Consider the following 13,426-nt stretch of genomic DNA (forward strand, 5'->3'; position numbering starts at 1 on the left):
AGTTCTCCCCAGACCAGATCTAACTGATTTGCCTTTGCCAGATGCTGAAATTACTATGTTTGTTGATGGGTTTCTAGAAAGAACCCAGCTGGCTCAAATGCCACTGGTTATGCAATAGTGACTCTTACTGAGGTGTTGGAAGCTGGAGCATTACCAAAAAATTACTCTGCTCAACAAGCTGAAATTGTTGCCCTTACCAGGGTTGGGAATTGGGGAAGGGTAAATGCATTACGATACATACTGATAGTGCTTATGCTTTTACACCGTCCATATATTGCAGCTCAGTGGAGAACAGGGGTATGATCACTACGGCAGGTAAAACCATTACACATGCGCAGCTAATTTTGAATTTGCTAGAGCAGTCTTATTACCAGAAAGGTAGCGATTTGTAAATGCGAAGCGGCATAGAGGGCACTGACTACGTCAGCATTGGGAACAGAAAGGCAGAAGAGGAAGCAAAAAGGGCTGGCGGAAAGCCACACACAGATTCTCACTTGAAGAGGAAGTTAGTATAGACACAGAATTACTGAGGGAGTCAGCTTCGAGCCAGTTAAAAAACTCATCCGGATCCGGGAGCACCCTCTCAGTAAAAAAGCTGACTAGCATAGCCTAGCATCACAAGTAATACTAGCATCTAAATATCATGAAATCACAAGTCCAAGACACCAGATGAAAGATACACATCTTTGTGAATCCAGCCATCCTTTCCGATTTTTAAAATGTTTTTACAGGAGAAACACAATATGTATTTCTATTAGCTAACCACGATAGCAAAAGACCCAACCGCATATTTTCACACAATTTTTTTACTGCATAGGTAGCTATCACAAATTCGACCAAAATAAGATATAGTCACTAACCAAGAAACAACTTCATCAGATGACAGTCTTATAACAGATTTATTGTATAGCATATGTTTTTGTTCGAAAAATGTGCATATTTCAGGTATAAATCATAGTTTTACATTGCAGCACCATCACCAAGTCTCACCACAGCAGCTAGAATAACTACGAGAAACCAACTTCCAGTTTCAACTGTTCTGCCTGCGGTTATGGAACCCCTACCTGTCCCAGACCTGCTGCTTTCAACTCTTAATGATCGGCTATGAAAAGCCAACTGACATTTATTCCTGATTATTATTTGACCATGCTTGTCATTTATGAACATTTTGAAAATCTTGGCTCTCTCTAATTCTCTCCTTCTCTCTTTCTCTCGGAGGACCTGAGCCCTAGGACCATACGTCAGGACTACCGGGCATGATGACTCCTTGCTGTCCCCAGTCCACCTGGCCTTGATTATTATTTGACCATGCTTGTCACTTATGAACATTTTGAACATCTTGGCCATGTTCTGTTATAATCTCCACCCGGCACAGCCAGAAGAGGACTGGCCACCCCTCATAGCCTGGTTCCTCTCTAGGTTTCTTCCTAGGTTTTGGCCTTTCTAGGGAGTTTTTCCTAGCCACCGTGTTTCTACACCTGCATTGCTTGCTGTTTGGGGTTTTAGGCTGGGTTTCTGTACAGCACTTCGAGATATTAGCTGATGTACGAAGGGCTATATAAAATAAACTTGATTTGATTTGATTAACATCATCTCAATACCTAACTGATTTCCTGTTAACGTTTATATCTTGTTTCTCTCTGACTCTGGCAGCATTTTAGAAGGTATCGGTGAGGGCATCAATACGATGAGATGGTATCTCTTTTGTGCTCTTCCCAAATGTTCTAAGGTTGGACCACAACCGCTCCATCTGTTATCCGTCACACATGGTCCCGTGTGGCTCAGTTGGTAGAGCATGGCGCTTGCAACGCCAGGGTTGTGGGTTCATTCCCCACGGGGGGACCAGGATGAATATGTATGAACTTTCCAATTTGTAAGTCGCTCTGGATAAGAGCGTCAGCTAAATGACTTAAATGTAAATGTAAGCCCACTACCAGTCAAATACTTGGTACCATCAGTGACCTGAAACTTAATGTACAATCAGAAACCAATGAGCATTACAATGGGTGATGATTAAWTAAAGGACTAGGACAAATTACAACTAGCTGTTTCTTAACACTTAGCGTAACTTTCTGCAACTAAAGTGGTGTTTAACAGAATAAATGATAAATAAAAGGTTTAATTACCTGACAGTCAGCATTATGAGCATGGCATGAAAGTCCTGGACTGCAAATGTGGTGTCCAACCTTCAGATCGGGACTGTTTATCTAAATGTGAAAATAATTTAGTGTAGCAGTTCTTTTTAGAATTTGTGTAAAACATTACTCATGATTACAAAGCAGGTATGGCGGAATCCGATTCAAGCTATTCATAAAACCGTATCAAGCAATTCATGAAACTTACATTGTGGTGGTTAAAATTTCAATACATTATCTAATGTATTATTATAGCTAACATAGATTGACCTAGCAATTTAACCTGTAAATGAGGCTTCAGCTAGCAAGCAATGTCATAGTGAAGAAATGTGATGTTCGGTCCCTACATTCCTCGCAGGCCCCCCAGCAAGAACAGCAGCATTTGCAAGTCGGAAAAGTCAGTTCAACATCAGTCATTGTAGACAATGTCATATATAACTAAAATACATCAGCTATAAATCAGCTACACATCTGAAGCATCCATCCACATACTTCTCTCCTCTTTTCAGGTTCAGGAACTTCAGTGGATGCACGTGCCTGCACGCCATCCAAAACACACCAGTTATATCCAGTTTCTGGGTTTTGGATCGCAGCGCATCCCCGGCTTGAAATTCTGGGTACCCCTGTAAAATAAAGTGAATAAGCATGAGTGAAAAAAACGTGTCACACAAGTCACACAGAAGAGGGCTAGTGAAACTAACCGAATGAGAGACACAGCCCCTTCTTCAAAATGTCTGATGCTCCTCCTACAAAGCAGTCAATTCTGGTAGCAGACAATATTTTCATGGGGAGCCCAAATAGTGCATCAGCTGCAATAATTTGATGACCTTTTTTCTAAAACAATGAGACAAAATTATTAGGGATGACTCATTTGTGAGCTTCCGGGAGAGCTCAACTGTGGAGATTAACTACTCCTCATAGTAAAAAACACTTGCATGTATGGTTTGATTTCCAACTTAAAATACAATAACTTCCAGCATGTATTGGATTTATGGAAAGCCAAGGTAATCACTCTCAAAGACACACCACACTCCAGCTGCAGGGCTGCAAACTGGCGCAGGATGTCCACTGAAACTACTGTTTGCGGCAGACCAGGGTGACAGGTTCCAGCTCACAGCTGCAAAACTGCACCCAGACATCATGAGCTCTTCCTGAAATGAGGACATTCCATTTCTTAGATTGCATTGCTAAACATCACATCTGATGCATGTCTTATGAACTTTCAAAATGACTCCATATTTTCTTCATAATGTTAGCAGTTGATGTTATTCTTCAATAACAGACCCCAAAGCAAATCAGAAGGAGAAACTATATTTATTCATTTGTTACGTACGCCTCTTGGAGGGGGGAACGCAACACCCTGCTACACTCAACTCACCGTGGAGTGAAAGAGGTATGTGATTGTAGGTGCGGGTAAGGATGCCAGAGGCAGAGAATATTACAGTTTACAGGGAATTTATTTCCTTAACACTGATGTGGGGAAAAGGGGCTGGACGGAACCAAAGCAAAGAAAGTTCAAGTTAAAGAGCCCCTCTCCTACCTTACCTGCCTACCCACTACTTACCTAACCTTTTAGCACCTTCTGGCGCGCTAACCAAAATACAGGGTGTGGTCCACCCAGGTCTTACATAGTGTGCATAGACAGTAAATACTACAGGTTATGTACACCCGCAGGCCTCTTGTCTAAGCACTCCCAAGGTACCTTCCCCCCCTGTGAACAAAAACAGAATAATTACTAACAAAGTGAACAATTTCAATAATCAAAAACACAGTCCATTAGGCATACACATACCTCAGATATAGCAGCAACAAAATACTTTCAATAAAACTGTTACTAGGCAAAAACCAAAACAGGACTTCAAAGAAGCTCTCTCTTCTCCTGACAAAGGAACACTGGCTTTTATCCAGCTGGAGAAGGAGTTGGTAATTGAAAACAGCTGTTTTCCCCTGACGAGAGGGAGGGTTCAGAGCTCCAATCATCGATGGGACCGACCAATCAGCTGCTTGGAATCCAGGAAACCATTTCCTGAAATACACACATACAAACCCAAAACAACACAGAAACTTGGGAACGTAACATCATTAAATATATTTATGGCCCTTCTTTGGACACTGTGTTAACAAACCTCCAAATGAGCTTCAACGCCATACAACACTCCTTCCGTGGCCTCCAACTGCTCTTAAATGCTAGTAAAACTAAATGCATGCTCTTCAACTAATCGCTACCCGCAACCGCCTGCCCGACCAGCATCACTACTCTGGACGGTTCTGACTTAGAATATGTGGACAACTACAAATACCTAGGTGTCTGGCTAGACTGTAAACTCTCCTTCCAGACTCACATTAAGCATCTCCAATCCAAAATTAAATCTAGAATCGGCTTCCTATTTCGCAACAAAACATCCTTCACTCATGCTGCCAAACATACCCGCGTAAAACTGACTATTCTACCAATCCTTGAATTCGGCGATGTCATTTACAAAATAGCCTCCAACACTCCGGTCAGCAAATGGGATGCAGTCTATCACAGTACCATCCGTTTTTTTCACCAAAGCCCCATATATTACCCACCACTTCAACCTGTATGCTCTCGTTGGCTGGTCCTCGCAAACATATTCGTCGCCAAACCCACTGGCTCCAGGTCATCTACAAGTCTTTGCTAGGTAAAGCTCTGCCTTATCTCAGTTCACTGGTCACCATAGCAACGCCCATCTTTCCCTCCATCCTGACTAGTCTCCCGGTCCCTGGCACTGAAAAACATCCCCACAGTATGATGCTGCCACCACCATGTTTCACCATAGGGATGGTGCCAGGTTTCCTCCAGACGTGACGCTTGGCATTCAGGCCAAAGAGTTCAATGTTGGTTTCATCAGACCAGATAATCTTGTTTCTCATGGTCTGAGAGTCCTTTAGGTGCCTTTTGGCAAACTCCAAGCTGGCTGTCATGTGCCTTTTACCGAGGAGTGGCTTCCGTCTGGCCAGCTCTAGGAAGAGTCTTGTTGGTTACAAACTTCTGCTATTTAAGAATAATGAAGGCCACTGTGTTCTTGGGGACCTTCAATACTGCAGAGTTCTTTTGGTATCCTTCCCCAGATCTGTGCCTCAACACAATCCTGTCTCGGAGCTCTACGGACAATTCCTTCGACCTCATGGCTTGGTTTTTGCTCTGACAATGCACTGTCAACTGTGTGCCTTTTCAAATCATGTCCAATCAATTAAATGTACCACATGTGGACTCCAATCAAGTTGTAGAAACATCTCAAGGATGATCAATGCACACCAGTATTTCTTCTCGCACATCTTCATCTGCACATCTATCACTCCAGTATTAATTTGCTAAATTGTAATTACTTCGCTAGTATGGCCTATTTATTGCCTTACCTCCTCACTCCATTTGCACACACTGTATATAGACTTTTTTTCTATTGTGTTATTGACTGTACGTTTGTTTATTCCATGTGTAACTCTGTGTTGTTTGTKTCGCACTGCTTTGTTTTATCTTGGCCAGGTCGCAGTTGTAAATGAGAACTTGTTCTCAACTGGCCTACCTGTTAAATAAAGGTGAAATAAAAAAAGAACAAAATGGAAACAGGATGCACCTGAGCTCAATTTCGAGTCTCATAGCAAGGGGTCTGAATACTTAAGTAAATCATTTATTTCTTTATTTCTTTATTACGAAAAAACTTTTTTTGCCTTGTCATTATAGGGTGTTGTGTGTAGATTGACGAGGGAAAAAAAATAATTTAATCCATTATAGGATAAGGCTTTAACGTAACAAAATGTGGAAAAATCAAAGAGGTCTGAATACTTTCCGAATGCACGGTATGTTCCTCAGCTTGAAGGTGCTCTTGATCACTCGCTTTAAGAAATTATATGACTGGTATAAGTTTTATGGTGGAAAATCCCCCTATCCTTTGTTTACGCCAATCAAATGAGATGACAATTGGGATGAAAGGAACAGATAGACAAAGTCATGACCTAACGTGGCTTATGTAGATAGATTAGGCCAGTGGTTCCCAACCAGGAACCAATATCCAAAGTGAGTACTTATATAAAATTTGTCTTTCTGATAATATGCCTACATTTAAAATGCATATGAGACCGTTCTTTCTGGGCATTATTGGCAGAGCAAGATGTGATCGGTGCTATAATGACCCAAAAAGTTGATYACCACTAGACTAGGAAAGTATTAGATTTTACATCATAACAATTCCAACAATAATCATCCATTAGCCAATATTCCCAATATATTCCTGTCTCATGCTTGTTGAAGCCCAAATATGTTTCATCACCTGTCTCTGGAGCCATTTCAGACTACTTATGGCCATGCAAATCACAACTTCCTACCCATAACCGTCTTTACATTCCCTATAAGCAAATAATTGAGTGTAAGCAAAGTAACTCTACTAGTCATGAATTATGATAGATAATTATGTGTCCTATGTACCAGCTGTCATTGTTTTGCTTTACAGATGCCTGACTAGAGGCGCGATAGCGCCTACACCCCTGCCATCGACTTGGGTTGGTGAGAAAGTTAATCTGTTCAGTTCTTGTCAACTTAATTTAACCAGGATAGTCCACTCAGTAAMAATTGTCACTAGTAAGTACTRGGAGAACAGACGCTTCCCTCTGTAGCAGAAGTTGTGCCCAGCTGCAGTGATGCACCTCCTCCACATCCACCAGCATAAATAAAGGTGGCATATGTCGAGGCCTGGAAGGTGTTGAGGGAGCTACTCCACATGCCTGCAGTGGAACTGGAATGTCTTCCACCCAACACGATCTGCAGTATGTGTGGAGTTTTGGAGGCTGATCTATGGTGCTGTGGGTATTGTGGCTCAGATAAGTATTTCTGTGCCACCTGTGCTGTGAGAAAACACAGCACTCCCAACATTCTCCACCAGTTGGATTTATGGAAGGTAATCTATTTTAAGTTATGTCAACAAACCTATCAACTTCTGGCTTCCCAGTCCAAAATGTTGATCATGTATAGGGCTGTGGGGTCACAAAATTGTCAGCCGGTGATTGTCAATCAAATAACTGTCGGTCTCACGGTAATTGACCGTTAATTAACGTAAACACATTAATTAACATCTTCTGGCTTCCACACMAACCACTGATGCTTACCTTTGGAACATCTACATTTAAAARAGTAATAAATCCATGTAATATATAGCCTACACCATCACAATAAATCCATAATGTATTTGACAAATCTAAAAAAGCATGWTATTAAGAAAATGTAGCCTATTTCAGAAGAACAGAATAGCATACTGTTGAGTTCTTAGGTTGCGTGTGACAATGTTGCGTTAGGAGGTAGGTGAAGGAGTCAGGCCCAGGAGAGCAGAGATGTCTGAGATGCGTACTTTTAATAGGCAAGTCCACCAAATACTGGTATGGCACAATCCAAAAGTCAAACACCACCGACCTCACCGCGATACATCACWAAAYAAAACAATCCCAGGCAGGCAACAGGGTAAATATATACGCACAGAAATTAAGGCAAATGAAACCAGGTGTGAAAGAACCAAAGACAAAACAAACAGAAAAGGAAAAAAGGATCGGTGATGGCTAGTAGGCCGGCTACGCCGACCGCCGCCCGAACAGGGAGAGGAACTACCTTCGGTGGAAGTCGTGACATTGTGTCCTGATCTGGCTATCCCAAATGGCTGTGGGCTACACTAGCTAATTTAGCAGACAAGATTCGTTTCGAAATCCGGGACATTATTTTATAGTATTGTAATGACCTGACTAGATCATAAAGGAACAATTGTCCAGACAGAGGAATGAGTTTACGAATTGACGGTTTATTAAACCAACTTTACACAGGCTACTGTTTGGCCGTAACCCACGCCAAATAAGTGAAAGATAACCCACAAGCCAATCGTGACCTTCTCTTGTGAAGCCCAGACTTAAGAGAGARAACAAAGGCTAAACCTGGTCTTAACTTCCAATGCTCCATCCCCCTCCACGCCACTCCGCCAACCRCCAGGATGCCCGGCATCAGAACATTCCAGGCATTCCCGTGATTGGCAGATAGCAGGTTGATTGGCATGTCGGACCCCGCGAACACTGGGTACTGGTAAGTACAACACAAYCACCTACTAGCCTAACACATAACACACAGCTGTCTGTGCGGGTCGCTACAGTATGAAGAATACAAATTAACAAAGCTGAATAAAATAAAAAATATATTTTCTCCAAACGATTTGAGGGAGTGCGCACATGCAGCTATTCTGTGTTAAGTGGTTTTAACAAAAAAATAAGTATTCCTGTATGCTTTTTTTTTGTTATTAATATAACTTTAGTTGTTCTACAAACGTTGGGCTATATGTTTTGATTTTTAATACATTGTAAGGCTGAATGATGCGACTCTAATGATGATTTGAAAAAAGTTGCATGAAAGGTATGAGCTCTGCTTTGGATTTTGCGCAGGCTGTACACACTACATCAGTCACTTATTCACAATTTGACAATCACTTAATAATGCCTAGAATTTCAAGGCGGCATCCCCTTTGTGTGGCCGTAATGCACCCGCTGTGTTTATTGGAAGAACTGTCCACATTTACTTTTCGTCAGCCGACAAGATGAGTAGGCCTATCGAACAGCAAAAGCACTAGTTTATGTCAATCTACTATCCCCAAGGTACAAAAGTCGACCTATTCTATTCTGTGCGAGAAATACATATTCCAAACATTGTCTGGGACAGTTGTGGGATGCGATAGATCGCAAATTAATACAACCACTTGTTTACACATATGAATATTACACCACTAGCATAGAAAAAACTGTTTTACGCAATGTGGCTGACGCAACATATCAGAACGTTTAGCTTAAAATGTTGATAAACTATTAGGCTATTTCTTTCCATTATAAGCGCAGCAATGCGCTTACGGCAGTAGGCTATAAGCGCGAATGTTCCATTAGCAGGAAAACACCATTCTAACGCTTCGAACACACCGACTGYGTYWTTGCGTTTCGATACACCAGAAGTACATTCATTTCCAATGGAACGCTGCATTTGCCTTGCAGCATTGCGTTGCAGAGGCAGTTGCAGTGCGTTCTGTGTGGTGCATACGTTCGATAAATCGAACGTATGCATCAAATTGTATGAGTGGACTTGACAGAAAGTAGCAAAATATGAATGTAGATTTTTTTTTTGCACACACATTCAGTAAAAATGTGTGATTACATAAAAAACAGTTGATTGCATAATTTTTTTCTTTACATTTTTTATAATTTATTTGCCAAGTATATTATTTATTCGATGACATCCTCAAATTAATTGTGAGAGGCCTATAATATAATTTCCCTCAAAATGCAGTTTTGAGCGAAATGCAATAATAAATAGTAAAGATAGGCAGAGGAGGCTCTTTCAACAATGAGACCAACGACCACCTCATTGGCTAGGTTAGCAAGCTAGGTAGCAGCTAGCTAACGCTAACTAGCCACATCTAGCACAAGCTCACTACTAAACTGACCTGGCAATCCTACTATCGTGGACACTTGTCTCCAAGCAGCATTTTTTTGTGTTTATGTCCCTGTAGCTGTCAGCAGTTGTCAAAAAGACACGGTTTTGAGGATACTGCGAAAATTATTCTCTCTTCCATGTGTCCAACCGCATGTGACCATTTGCAAAAGGTACCTGCATCAGTATAGTTGCCTAGCTGCGCAAAATGTTATGCAGCAGTGATGCAATGACGCAGCCGGTGTGTTCGAAGCGTTAAGTGACCACAAATGCGATTATGCATGCATTGCTTTTATTATAAAGGTGCATTTCTATGCTGAAAATTACCTTCCCCAAATTTGAAACCGACACGCTTCGAACACACGGACTGCGTTTGCATCACTGCTGCATAACATTTTGCGCAGCTAGGCAACTACTGATGCAGGTACCTTTTGCAGATGGTCGCATGCGGTTGGACACATGGAGGAGAGAGTGATTTTCGCAGTATCCTCAAAGCTGTGTCTTTTTGACACAACTGCTGACAGCTACAGGGACATAAACACAAAAAATGCTGCTTGGAGACAAGTGTCCACGATAGTAGGATTGCCAGGTCAGTTTAGTAGTGAGCTTGTGCTAGATGTAGCTAGTTAACGTTAGCTAGCTAGCTAACCTAGCTTGCTAACCTAGCAAATGAGGTGTGTGTGTGAAAGAAATAGTCAAATAAATTATGCTAGTTACTACCCCTAATAACTTTACCAAATAATCATGTTTGAAAGAGTGTGAGTGTGTATGCTAGATAAATAGTAATAGAAATGGTAGATACTACTGTACCCCTGATCTTTTGGTCAGATAACCGTGTGTGTGTGTGTGTGTGTGTGTGTGTCTATGTGTACAGTAGGTGACATGTCCATGATAGCTATCTAATAACTATAGTTATGCTAGGTAATGGTTTGGTGTATCATGTTCATGTCTATGTAGATGAAGACTGTAGGAGGAAGTGGAGAGGACTCAGGGACAGGTATCAGAGAGAGAGAAGGGCAGAGAAAGAGAAGAAGAGGTCTGGGTCAGCAGCTTCAGGCCAGCAGCCTTGGCGCTTCTGCCACATTCTTTCTTTTCTGGATCCATTTATTGTGCCTAGGGCAACGAGTGGCAATTTTACAGCCAGACCCTCTACTATGTCATCCACAAGTGTTGTCGCCACCAGTGCATCAAGACCTTCAACGTCACCTACAAGTGCAGCGAGACCCTCTACAACGTCTACATCATCCACGAGTATGACCACCACCGGTGCAGCCATGGAAGATGATGAAATGGAGGAAGCACCTCTGGATCTAGGACCACCTGAGATTATTATGAACCTCACGGAAGTGACCTCGTTGAACAGGATGTGGCCGTGGAGAGAAACGGGGAGAGAAACGAAGAGGAACAACGTCACACCAGGCGTCATCGGAGGTACCAGCCCCCAGATCCACTCAACTCATTTCAGCAGAGGCTCCTCCAAGCCATCGAGAGGATTGCAGCCCAACCTGCTGCTCACAGGAAGGAGGATGAAGAGACCCTCTTTGCCATGAGCCTGGTGCCAACACTGAAGAGGCTGCCTCAGCAAAGAAAAGCAGCAGTCAAGGTTAAAATGTATCAGCTGCTTTTCGAAGCCGAGTTCAATGGTACGTTTTTTCTCTCCACATCACAGGTAGTGTCATAAGTGTGCGACAGTGAAGTAAAGTAGATCATTTTTTACAGTATAGTCATGTAGGTTAATTTGTATTTCAGATCAAAGTATTAATAGGAGGCAAATGTATAGCTGTTGTTTCTGGGTTAGATAATATCTTAAAACAACAGTTTGCTGTCTAAATATGTGCCTGTCACATTCATCTTTTGATCTGAAATACAAATTCCATGAGTAAACAGCAAGTATTACCAACTTTACCACACTGTTCCTATATTTATGCCACTAACTACACTATACAAGCAGTATTTAGTAAACATAAATCTCACCTTTTATGGTGTCATATTATGTTAAGCTTGTATGTGTTGTTTTTCTCTTCCCTTTCAGAAATGGAGTCAATTTAGCCGACCAGCTCACAGGAAGGACAGGAAGAGGAGTTGTCTGTTTGTTGTTTTGACCTCCCTCATTGTACCTTTCTTTTCACACACGTCAGTTCCGTTTAAATTCAGGCAATTCATAAAGTCATTTGTTTATAAAGTCTTAGGATAGCATTCATTATTAGTGTTACATAGATTTCTGAATTGACAGAATTGAAACTCATACGGAGTTTTCACAGATGCTCTTGTTGGTCTCTTACGAGACTAAAGGTGAATATATTTCTTTCATTTAAAACCACTTGAAAACCAGGGTGTTGAAACTGKTTGTGAAGTTATGTTCCATCGACTGGTCCATGACGTCCAGGGGCCATTTGTTTGTTTAGCTGTGTTATGGCTACACATTCTTTCTTTTTTTCCAGAGACAGAGACACACACACACACCTCTCCTCCACTCCTCTCTGTACCTCAGATCTCCAGTGCCCTGCCCTCTCTCTCTTTATGGCCATGTCTGAAGTTCCTCTACTACGTCTAGGCTTTATGAGTTGTCTGTAACGATTCTCTAATTCCTCCTCCTCCTCGGACGAGGAGAGGAGAGAGGGATCTGAAGACCAATGTGCAGCGAGGTATGATGACATAACTGATATTTATTGAATTACGAAACGAACACGAAAACACTTGAAAATTACAAAAACGACGTAGACAGACCTGAACATGGAACTTACATACAACATGAAGAACGCACAAACAGGTACACGACTACAAACAAACGCTACAGTCCCGTGTGGCACGAACATACATACAGACACAGGAGACAACCACCCACAACGAACACTGTGAAACAACCTACCTAAATATGACTCTCAATTAGAGGAACGCCAAACACCTGCCTCTAATTGAGAGCCATACCAGGCAACCCTTAAACCAACATAGAAACACCACTGTGTTTTTGGGGACCTTCAATACTGCAGGAGTTCTTTTTGGTATCCTTCCCCAGATCTGTGCCTCAACACAATCCTGTCTCGGAGCTCTACGGACAATTCCTTCGACCTGCATGGCTTGGTTTTTGCTCTGACATGCACTGTCAACTGTGTGCCTTTTCAAAATCATGTCCAATCAATTAAATGTACCATGATGTGGACTCCAATCAAGTTGTAGAAACATCTCAAGGATGATCAATGATAACAAAACCCACCCGTAGCACGCGCTCCAGCAGGTATATCTCACTGGTCATCCCAAAGCACCACCTCTTTGGCCACCTTTTCCTTCCAGTTCTGCTGCCAAAGACTGGAACGAGATTTGCAAAAAGCACTTAAGTTGGGGACTTATATCTGCCCTAGTCATACTTTAAGCGTCAGCTGTCAGAGCAGCTTACCGATCGCTGCAGCTGTACACAGCCCATCTATAATACCCATCCAACCAACTTACCTACCTCATCCCATATTTGTTTTTGTTTTTCCTGCTCTTTTGCACACCAGTATTTTCTTCTCGCACATCTTCATCTGCAACTATCACTCCAGTATTATTTGCTAATTTGTAATTAGCTTTGCGCTAGTATGGCCTATTTATTGCCTTACCTCCTCACTCCATTTGCACACACTGTATATAGACTTTTTTTCTATTGTGTATTGACTGTACGTTTGTTTATTCCATGTGTAACTCTGTGTTGTTTGTTTCGCACTGCTTTGTTTTATCTGGCCAGGTCGCACGTTGTAAATGAGAACTTGTTTCTCAACTGGCCTACCTGTTAAATAAAGGTGATAAATAAAAAGAAGAACAAAATGGAAACAGGATGCACCTGAGCTCA

The 13,426-nt window shown here is 41.9% G+C and overlaps 2 long non-coding RNA genes across 3 annotated transcripts in view; one reads left to right on the forward strand and one right to left on the reverse strand.

The window, feature by feature from the left end:
- LOC111951069 (uncharacterized) overlaps positions 1-9,829 on the reverse strand; it is a 22,757-nt gene extending 12,928 nt beyond the window's left edge. The window contains exons 1-3 of one of the 2 annotated variants that reach the window (XR_011473959.1): positions 9,614-9,829; positions 2,628-2,758; positions 2,127-2,207 (exon numbers count right to left, since the gene is read on the reverse strand). This is a non-coding gene — a long non-coding RNA (uncharacterized lncRNA). Of the gene's footprint in view, positions 1-2,126; positions 2,208-2,627; positions 2,759-3,927; positions 4,209-9,613 lie in introns of those variants that run through there. The other variant, XR_002875553.2, reaches the window with a different exon arrangement.
- On the forward strand, positions 8,120-12,542 carry LOC139022889 (uncharacterized). The gene is made up of 3 exons (XR_011473958.1): positions 8,120-8,214; positions 10,038-11,243; positions 11,633-12,542. It is a non-coding gene; the product is annotated as an uncharacterized lncRNA (long non-coding RNA).
- The last annotated feature ends 884 nt before the right edge of the window (positions 12,543-13,426 follow it).

Source organism: Salvelinus sp. IW2-2015, linkage group LG23 (genome assembly GCF_002910315.2).
Source record: "Salvelinus sp. IW2-2015 linkage group LG23, ASM291031v2, whole genome shotgun sequence".
NCBI lineage: Eukaryota > Metazoa > Chordata > Actinopteri > Salmoniformes > Salmonidae > Salvelinus > Salvelinus sp. IW2-2015.